An 11,646-nucleotide genomic window follows, 5' to 3' on the forward strand; every position below is an offset into this window, starting at 1 on the left:
CATCCTCTGCCTTCCTCTTCCAAATGTGCTCTGTATCAATCTCCCCCTCTCTCGCCCTCGCTATCAAGTCCTCTAAAGTCGGGTATGCTGAGTTGCTAACATGTTTTCTGATGTCAGCTTTCAACATATCATAGTATCGGGTCTTCCTCATCTCCTCATCACCCACGTACCGAGACACCACTAAGGCCCTCTCCCTAAACTTGGCGGCAATATCCACCACCGACTCAGTCGTCTGTCTCATGTCAAGAAACTCCCTGGCCAGCTGTTGAATCTCTACAACTGGCACAAACTCAACCCTAAACTTGGTAACAAAGTCCGACCAGGTCATAGCCTCAATGGCTGGGGCTCCCAAAGAATCACTAACCGCATCTCACCAATCCTGAGCTTAGTCTCTCAAACAAACCGCAACATATCGGACCTTCGAACCCTTAGGGCATAAGCTCGTCAACTGAGCAGACTCGATGTCTGCAATCCACCTCCTGGCCATAATGGGGTCCTTCACCCCGTGGAAGTTTGGGGCACCACATCCCCTGAAATCCTTGAAGGAGAGTGTGCGTGTCCCTGACTGGCAAGATGCCATGTCACTCCTGAAAGCCCTGAGACGCTTCTACATCAGCTCGATGATCCCTTCCTTGATCGACCCGATAATCATTGGGGTAGCCTCAAGGATGCCTCTCGTGATATCAGGCGCGATGAACTCGCGGACTCCGTCATCAACTGGATTGGGACCTGCACTCGAACCTGAACTTGATCCTGACCCAGACCCTGAACCTCCTGCTCTGTGAAATCTCACCACCATTCTGAAACAAAACATATAATTGTCAGGGTCATACATAACCTCGAGAGGTTTCACACATTCTACAAGTTCCCTGGTTCTATCTCAGCCCTCCTTGAATCGAGTACAGATCATCTACTTTCAGTAGTACGGGCCCATAATACCTTCCACATCTATCCGTACTTTCCTCAAGGATTGCCTTAAATTCACCAAGTCCCTTCTACTATTATTGCTCGCTGCACTAATCTTATCCCAGGCTTACCTTTGGGTAACTCTCCAACCCACTCTCCGCCATCAGTTGCATAAGAAATCCCTGCTTCCTTCCTAAATCCTTAGCCCTAATCTAGCATGTAGTTCTCATACATATAGCAGACATATAAGGCATCCTTCCTAGATCCTCATCCCTAATCTAGCATGTAGTTCTCATAATCATATCATATATCATAATAAACATGTATGGGTATCTTGGGAAAAACTTACTTGAGCTCGACCGATTACACGCATCACACACCTTGTTCATTCTCAAAACTCTTTATTTTTAATTTTAGAAAAACTATTTTATTGAAAAATCTTTCAAACCATCAATTTGAGTCTAGAAACCCATGAAGGTGTGTCTGAATCCCTCAAACCAAGGCTCTGATACCAACTTTTAACATCCCAAAATTCGAGACCAAAAATTTCATTTTTAATATAGCAATTTATAAAACAATTTATAGAAAACATCATCCAGTTATTTCATTTCATAAAACCATAGATCATATGTCTCAAAAACATGTCATTAGATAGTAATAATGTCAGAGTACAAATCCCAAGAATCTCATATGCGGAAAATCGTGTGTATGATGTGCTGCTATCGTGCCGACTCCTTTCCCTTTGAAGAAGAAGGACCTGAAACAAAAACTGAAAACCATAAACATAAAGCTTAGTGAGTTCCCCCATCATACCACATACCGTACATAAGACATACATAACCGGGTACTAGCTACCCATTCGGTCTCTTTCAACCGGTAACTTGCCTAGCATATCAGGGTACTGGCCTACCCCTTCGGCCCTGTCGGACGGTAATTTGCCTAACATATCAGGGTGCTGGCCTACCCCCTTTGGTCCTGTCAACCGGTACATCGCCTAGCATATCAGGGTGTTGGCCTACCCCATCGGTCCTTGCAACCGGTATCAGGGACTATTCCACCCCTACTTCTACCATATAACATCCTAGTGCATAAACATATAAGTCATATACTACTTAACTTATCCGGGTGCTGGCATACCCCTTCGGCCCTATCGACTGGTATTGGGGTCTATCCTACCCCTTCTATCTCTATCACATAACATCATATCATACTAGCAGATAAAGCATAACAGATAGTGACATACCAAATAATTATCACAAAGACAATCATCTCTACTGTAACTCTTACTATTGGGCCGACATTGGTGCCTTAGACCCACTTCTACTGGAAGGTAACTCACCTCAATATTGTGCAGTAGCTGAACTGTCCTCGGCTATGAAATTAGCTCTCTTCAAACTCAAATGAACTAGAAATGAAGTTCTTCTTTCGGATCCAAAGCTCTTTTCTTCACCCAAGAACTTCTAGCTTCCACTCCAGGAACCGGGCGTTACATATGCTCTATGATAGGTTATGCATTCAAAAGTCTAGTGCTAAGGAGAATCTGGAAGACATGGTGACAAAGTTGTTTCCTAGAGAGAAGTTCAATATATTCTTGGACTTGGATGTTCGCAGGAGGTAAGCCCATTCGGGGCTTGATGGCAGGAAGGGACATGAAGTTCTTGTTCGAGGTAGAGTTCAGAGGATGCTCAAGTCAAGGTGGAAATTATTGGATGTGACTCAAGCATTTGGATCATGTTCATGGATTATTTGGATCATGTTAATGGAGCATTTGGAGCAATTGGAACTCACTGGAGCACTTGAGGTTCATGGAGCATGTGATAAAGGAACAAATCATCTGAGAAAAGAATGAAACATGTGATAAAGGAACGGATGAAGTGCCAAAGGAACGGATCATACAGAAGGGGGTTTGGAGCACTTGGAGGAGGTTTGGAGCACTTGGGATTGATATGGAGAAACAAGGGGACCTTGTTGTGCTTTTTGCTAAAGACTTGGGCCAAGAAGGATGCTGTTATTCCAAGGGCACTCCTTATTGTGCCAAACTACTCCCTCTTGCACCATGAGGGTATCCCTCTTGCTCCATAGAGTACTCTTGTTGCGCTATGGAGTATGATGTTGCGCCAAGCATGGCCTTGTTGCACCATTCATGTTCCTGTTACGCCATGGTGGTGTTGTTGCTCCAATCTTGATGTTCTTACGCCACACTTGAAGCCTCTTGCGCCATCCATATTCTTGTTGCACCATGATGGTGCAAGTTGGACCATCTTGGTCCTTGATGAGCCAAGTATGCTATGAAGTCCTCTATGATGATCAAGATCGTTCAAGAATGCTTAGAAGTTGGGCCACTAGTGTTCATGATGCGCCACTTGTACATCATGATGCTCTACTATGACACAAGGTGCTCCATCATGTGTGTTGATGCTCATGGGTTGTATGACATGGAAGAATGTTCTAGAAGATGTTGCATGGAAGATTGTGATTAGTTGACACCTTTCATGGGTCTATGGCCAATGGGCTTGGCCCATTAGGGTTTTAGGTCTGATTCCTCAAGTATGAATAGGGATGCATGCTAGGTCATTTTGTATCTTGAATTCTAGAGTGATAGGCAAATCTATGTGTTATTGTGCTTGTAACCTCTGTTTGAGAGATCTAAAATAAATAATCCTTCCCGTGGACATATGTCACCTTAACCGAACCACGTAAATATTGTGTCTTGTGTGCTTATTGATTTGCTAGTTGTCCGCTTTACTTCCTAACAACTTTATATGGAGAATCCATAAAGGTGCGGTTATGATAGTGGTGAAACATTGGTTAGTTTTATCGTATTGCTATGTGATTACTTTTATAGTAAGTGATAAAAATAGCTAATTGTTATAATTTTAATTAGCATATTGATGGTAATATATATATATATATATATATATATATATATATATATTGGTTGATAAGTTAAATTATTAAATGATCCTTCGTGTTGTTATGTTATTGTAGATGTTATTCACTAAGCCATATGGCTTATGGTGTTTTTTTTATTGTTGTGTTGCAGGTTAGGTTGATGTAACGCCCGTCTCAAATCATGTACTTGATTCCAATATGATTCTTGGTGACAACTTCTTGTATTTCGGTATGTTAGTGTACACCGAAATGTTTTATAAAGTTATTAAATAAATAAATTTTATTAGGGTGTACCTAGTATGAAAAATATAGGCGTTACAAAGCGTTTTAATGAGAATAAGATTGTGGAGTTTGTTTTAAAGAGTTTTGAAATTTCAAAACGTTTTAAAAAGAAAATATGGAGAGATTTCATTTAAAATAATTACAATATTGGACAATGTTTATTAAAGAGTTAAAGGATTTCATAGAGTTTTCATAAGAGTAAAGAATAAAAGTTCTATTTAAACAGAAGAGTTAAATGATTAGTTTTCAAAAGATTTTGGGGATACATTGTATTTCAAGGAATGAATAATTCCTTGACTACAAACGTGATGGAATCCCAATAGTACTCACTAACATACGATTCTGACATGTATTCAGGTATGAGTAAACACTGATGCTTAGAGGACCATGAGACATTTTGAAGACCACTGTGATGTAGTGGTTGCTTATCTTATATAATTATATTTGAATTGATGAATCCCCCTCCCTTCTAAAACTTATATTTACTAAGTTGTTTTGAGGACTATTTTAAGTATTGTGACAAAATTACCACAAATGATGATTTTTACTTTAAAAAGTAATTTAAATAGTTTTAAAAATATAAAATCAAAATTGGGTGTTTTACAAAGCATATTTCCATATACTAAAGCTAGTTTCGACCCTCTTCTAAATCCATACGATATAAAAGAGTAATTTTCATTCAAATAAAAAAATATAGTAACATTCAGTTTTAGGATGTTTCTTTTGTTCGAAAACTGGACTTGAATTTAATTGTGACATCCCCAAAATCTCGGCCAGAAAAGACCGATTTTTCATTTATGCTTTTAAATATTTTTCAGAGTAAATCCTTTTGATTTGAAAGAGTTGCGGAATTTGTTCCCAAAAACAAAACATGATAAAACAATGTTTACCAAAGCATTTCATAAAAGAAATGTATTTTCATTATAATCAAAACTCGAGGTGTCATGTTCCGATACAAACCAATAAGCATAAACAAATACATTACAAGTCATTTAACAAATATAAACATATGCAGACTTGTAAACAAACAACTTGATGGTTCATCCATCTATGCTCTTGCGCCACTTCCTGTAATACAATTAAAACGGAGTGGGTCAGGCTTGGGAGCCTGGTGAGCATATAGGGTTTTCAACCCACAATAAATATCATATTTAATTTTCACCAACCAACAATAACCAAATTACTCATTCCCATTATTCTCACTTTAATGTCCCTAATACAACTAATCATAAGGGACCTAGTCTAAGAATATTTCATCGGGGCGACAACACATGCTTCGGGGGTTCCTCAGCAATATAAGTCAAATAAGGCAACCATGAGGGGGATGGAGTACAGCGAATGAACACCCAAGTTCATTAACACCTACAGGTGGCGAACCTGCTAATGTTTCCACAAGACTATCTAGAAAAGTATGTGGTCGTCATCTAAACTCCGCTAGATGACTAAATCAAACAACAACGAGGCCTCTCATCTGTTTATTACACACCAACTATCTACCCATGTTCTACCAAACATATTAGTAGATAAAAATATACATTTGTATACATAGTTTAAAACCTGTATAGCATGCTTTGATCAACACATATATCACATAACAGATGAGGCACACACACGCATAACACATATCTCATAGAGAATAAATCATATCTATGAGTTAGAAGAAAGTGAATACACATTCACACACATAACCACAAAATTATACACATAATACGTATTCCGTATAAAATACTTCATAATTATGCGATAGAAGAAAGTAACTACACACTCACACCTATAAACGACAATATATTTAATACACTCGAACCAAACTTGTATTATTATCGTGTTTATGAAAGGTAGTATACACTCACTTGATCAGAAGATGATCGGACAGCACTACGACTTGCAGAAGTAGTAATCCTCAGCAGATCTGGAAGATCTCCCAAAAAATCGAACTTCTCGCGGGCAGAGCTTCGACTCGGAAACCGCACTTCTCGGGATTTTCGGGATCTCGGGACTTGCCTCGGGGCTAGAGTATGATACCGGGGTTTCGGGATATTTCTGGCACGCAAAACGATGCAAAACGGGAGAGAGAAGAGAAGAAATGAACAAAACTCTTGGCTGCCTTCGGATCCTATTTATAGGAGGCTGGAGCCTCGGAGTACGCGGGGCGTACTGGTCCGAATACGTCACTGCTTACGTATCCGAAGACTCGAGTGCGAGTGTCGACATCCCTCGGAGTACGCGGGGCGTAAGTCGGATCGGACCGCTGACTCGGCTTCGGATAATGCCGGATTTTTGATTTAAAAATAAATACAAATTATTTAATAAACTTCGGAAATTCATATCTTCTTCATACGAACTCCGTTTTCGACGTTCTTTATATCCACGCGAAGGTGAGACTACGCTCTACAACTTTCGTTTAGACTTCGTCGGCTAATTTTGACTTTATTTTTATTATTTATTTTTAATAGGCCGCGACAGACAAACTTCGTTATAAATTCATAACTTCTTCGTTTGACGTCCGTTCTCACCTAACTTTTTATCGCTTCGATACTAACAATGAGATCTTCGATTCTCATTTAGATTGCTTCGGCTAAAAACCCCTCGATCTCATATCGAGTAAAACAGGCTGCATACTGCTAAGCCGAAACTTCGATAAATCATAACTTCCTCATACGAAGTCAGATTTAGGCGTTCTATATATATTCGGAAACCTCGTTTCAACTACTACAACATAAATCAAAGATATTAAGTTTATTTTACACTTAAATTTTGACGCTTATTTTTATTCTTAATTAATCAAACCACATAATTAAGCAATTAAGCACAAAACACATAATACTCAAATAATACAATCTTATTACTTCAAAACGGGTTACAAAGGTTAACCTAGACTATTACATTGCTAAAAAATGGCAAGCCCGGAAACACAGGCGTTACATTAATCATAAGAGGGTCTCGTTTCATAAAGGATGAAGATTGGACCTTAATGAACGAGGATTTTACGTTAGAATTATAATACTTTGGAGTAAAGGATTGGTTTTGGGTTGAAAAGCGATTTGGGCTTAAGTTGGTTTAGGGCTTGCTGGATCGGGACTTTCGTGGCACGACGTGACGATTGTCCAAGCGTGAAGTTGTTGGATATATATGCTCAAAAATCATTTTAGAATGATGTTTGCCAATAACATACGATATTATACGGTCACACCTTTAGCAAGTTGTCACTTATTGAATATTTGTTAGTAATTTGATTATTAATAAATAAATCCAACTATTGTTATTAATTAGGGAATAATTATTATTTTATGAAAATAGTATTTCTTGAGAGGATAACTAAACATTTAATCATATAGTATGATCTAATACGTTGTGTACCTTTAGGAGTTCATATATATAATGTATATAAACTTGTACACTTAAGAGATAATGCTTGATGACTTGTTGACATCACATCTCTCTTTCTCTCACTTATGACCAAAAATAAGAAGCATATGGTATGTTGCCTCCATCTTGCCTCTTACATACTCCATGCTTCTTACAAGCCATGTATTTGACTTGTGTAAATGTATGGTATTAAGATCTTGTGTGTGACTATATAAAGAGAGTATGGCTTCATTTAGAAATCTAGTTTTTGTTGTTGTTCTCTTCCTTCTTGCATAAAGTCGTAGATTTATACCTTCTCCCTTTCTAACTCCTTTTTGAATTGTAGTGTAGATTTGGTGCTTATAAGTGCTTCTCCTTTAGTATTTAATAGTGATAAGTACTTAAATGCTTAGGAAGCACTTTATACAATATGAGAACTAGCATTCTTTGTGGCATATACTAGTTAGTGGATACATTATAAAGAAACTCTTACTTGAGTTTTTGCCATCTTCATCAACTTCTAAAAACTAAGTCGGATCAAAGTCTTAAAAGGTTGTTGTAAGGTTGAACCTTATAATCTAATGAGCCAAGTACTAACACATGTTAACCATCAATGTCAGCATCATCGCCAGTGCTCATACCTAGAAGCATCAGCGTCAACGTGTGACCAATTGTACTGCTGTTTTTACTTTGTATTATGTAATTATTGTAATGATAGTTGTTAGCTAACTATTCCTTAATCTTAGTGATTAGGATCGATTTAGTTATTTAGATTAGAGTCAATCCATTAAATGTCGAGATTGATTGTTACTAGTTTAACTAAATATTCGTGTAATTGGGTTGTTCTCATGGCAACCCTAATCGCCGCTTTGTGCCAATTCTCTTTATGAGAATCATATCTTAGTGAAATCATATTTGTGATAACTTTGTGTTATTTTTTATTATTCTTTTACTTGTTTGTGTCCGATCTACAAGCCCTCAACTAGAATCAGAGCATGTTTTCTCATACATTCAAGATATAATGTAATCTTTGTCCCAATACAAGCCAAAATCCTCTACAACGAACAAATTCCATTGTTTGATGAAAATAACTTTGCCATGTGGAAGACAAAAACCATGGTTGTTCTTTAAAGCATGGACCATGACATGCTCAACATCATCAATCATGGTGCTTGTGTTCCTATGTATCAACCTATGATTGATAATGCACCCGCTACGAATTGAAGCAGAAGCCAAAGTAAAACTACAATGAAGAAGATAAAATACTCATAAGTCTATATGTGAAAGTAAGGGATGGCATAGAAAATTCTCTTTGTTACCAAATTTATCACCTAGTTCATAATTGTGACTCTACACAAGAAATGATGGAGATGCTGACGGTGGCATACGAAGGCACTATAGAAGTTCAAGCAACAACTATCAACAACTTGAACCAGAGATATGAACATTTCTTTTCTTAGCAAGGTGAGACATTGAACCAAGCCTTTAACATGTTTAATTGTTTAGTGAATGATATGCATAGGTTGGGAACTACTAAACACTCATCTCAGTTGGTGCTAAAGTTCTTGGACTCTTTGGGGAAAAACTAGGAACATCAGACTAATGTCCACAAGAACAACGAGAAGATAAACACAATGGACCTTAACTCATTGTTTGGAAATTTGCACAACTATGAAGAAACAAAGGATCTTTTTAAAGATATCATGAAGGACTCTAACAAGGAATTTTTTTTGGCCTTGTTCTCAAGAAAGGAGATGCTTTGTTTGTATCAGTGACTCCGAGGCATCAGATCAGGATGAAATTCCGGATGATGAATACTAATATGATTTAGTTGCTAGTGTTACACTAATTGTTAAACACTACGAATAAAGTAGGTCAAGTGGAAGTAAGAGGTTTTAGTGTAACGAAAGGAGCTCATCAGCAAGAAAGAATGTCGTTGATAGAAAGGATGATGGGAAGTGCTTCAACTGTGGAAGTACTAATCACTTTGTCAGGGAGTGCAAGGTAAAGAAAGCACCTCAAAACAAAAAAAGATATGAGGTGATGTACAAAGACCCAACAAAAATTAAACAATAGAAATTAAATATCGTTCTACCTTTTCTTACTACTTATCTATACCCATATGAAATGATGACATGCGTCTTTAAATATTATTAATGTTATCAAAATGTGACATTTGTCATTATTTCACATGGTTATGAAGATAATTAGGAAAAAAATAAAAGGATATTTAATTTCTCATTAAACAATATCAATATAGAAACTAGCTACTACCCCCTAGAGAACATGACACTCCAAGGACCAACTACATCAATGTTGGAACTTTATATATATAAAGGAATTGCAAGTTGGCAATTTCCTTTGTATCCTACATTGGTGGGGGGAAGAAACTTTTGTGGTTTTATAAGCTTATTCCCTTGATAGGCTTTCAAAGGCTTTAGTGGATCAAAGGAATGGGCCAAGCCCGCGCGCGCGCCTAGCCTAGCCTAGCACTAGCTGACGCCGCGAGTGCGCGAAATGGCGCGATTTAGGCGCACTTGGCACTTCGCACGACGCTGAGGAGCTTTTATTTTTGACGAGTGCGGGTCAAGCCGGTTTGACCGATCAGTTCAAATGGTTGACCGGCGTTGACTTCGTGGAGGATAAGTCATCAGGGCATTCTAGAAGGATCAGGAAACGGCTTGCCATGAGAGCAAGTCGTCGCCCTAGGGTTTCTGGGTCCAGCCTATGGGGGCCCGTTTCATGCCTTCTAAGGTTTTGATACCTATAAATACTGCTCCCTAGGAGCCATTTGACACAATCACGAAATTTAGAGCTCTCTCCCACTCTCTGCTTTTTTTTCTTCCGTTTCCGAGTATTCGCTTTGTGTTTGTCAATTTCCAGTGCTGTTGGAAGATCGATAGATCTGCATTAAATCCTGGGGTTTTACTCTGTTGTTTACAACCAGTAGAAGCGAAGTAAAAACCTTTAAGGACAGGAGTCCGATCCGTGCAGTTGTTTGAAGTTCAAGATCAGTCGTCAACAGGTCGGTTATATTTTTCTGTCTAGCATTTAATTTCGTCCAACACTAGGACAATCTTCTTCTTCCTTTCTTATAATTAGATCAAATCGTGAAGGATTGATTTGGTTTTGGACGAAACTTGGTAAATCTAATAATAATAATTGGATCTGTATTTCGCAACTAATATACATATAATTCTCAATATTATTTGTCGGTTTCCTTGCGTGTCTATTAGTTTGATTTTCAACATTCTTAAATATTTTTTATTTGTGATAATCAACAGACTACTGGACACTACTGCTAGCCTCCACTTCATGAACCAAGAGTTTGCCAAACTTGACCAATTCGATGGTCAGAACTACACCCATTGGGCCGAGAAGGTCAAGTTCATGCTTCATGTCTTGAAGCTTGCCTTTGTGTTGGATCCATAACTGGCACCAATTCCTGAGGAGGGGAAAACTGTAGACCCAACGATCATCACGGAACTGGAAAATCAAAGGAATCTGTGTACAGAGTCTGAGGAACTGTGTGGGTTACATCAAAAACCCCCTATCTGATCGGCTCTATGATCTTTACGCGCCGGTCAAAGATCCAAGAGAGCTATGGAATGCGTTAGAACTTAAGTACAAGGCACATGAGGAAGGTACTAACAAGTACCTTGTGTCTAAGTACTTAGAGTTTCAAATGGCTGATGACAAATCAATCATGGAGCAAGTGCATGAACTCCAAGTCATGGTCAACACGTTGAATGCACTCTCCGTCTCTATTCCAGAACTCTTTCAGGTTAGTGCGATTATCGCAAAACTGCCACCCTCGTGGAAAGATTTCTCTAAGAGAATGATGTATAAGTTCGAGGACTACTCCTTATATGATCTGATGAAACACCTCTGCATTGAGGAGGAAACTTGCATCAGGGACAAGCGTGGCAAAGTTGGATTGAGTGTGCATCACGTGTCAGCTGGGTGTTCTAGTGATAAAGGCAAGTTTGGGGGACAAAACAAGAAGAACCTGGGACGCAAGAAACAAAGCTTCAAGAAACCGGGTCATCAGAATCCTAACTCAAAGCCAAAGAGGACCGGACCTTGACACGTCTGCGGAGAGATTGGGCACTACGCAAGAGAATGCAAAGATCTCAAATCAGGACCGGTTGCACATGCAGTCGAGCAGGTGACTGACATGGTGGCAAGTGTGAACCTAGGAGAGATTTTTATGATCTCCTC

Source organism: Lactuca sativa, chromosome 8 (genome assembly GCF_002870075.4).
Source record: "Lactuca sativa cultivar Salinas chromosome 8, Lsat_Salinas_v11, whole genome shotgun sequence".
NCBI classification, from domain to species: Eukaryota; Viridiplantae; Streptophyta; class Magnoliopsida; order Asterales; family Asteraceae; genus Lactuca; species Lactuca sativa.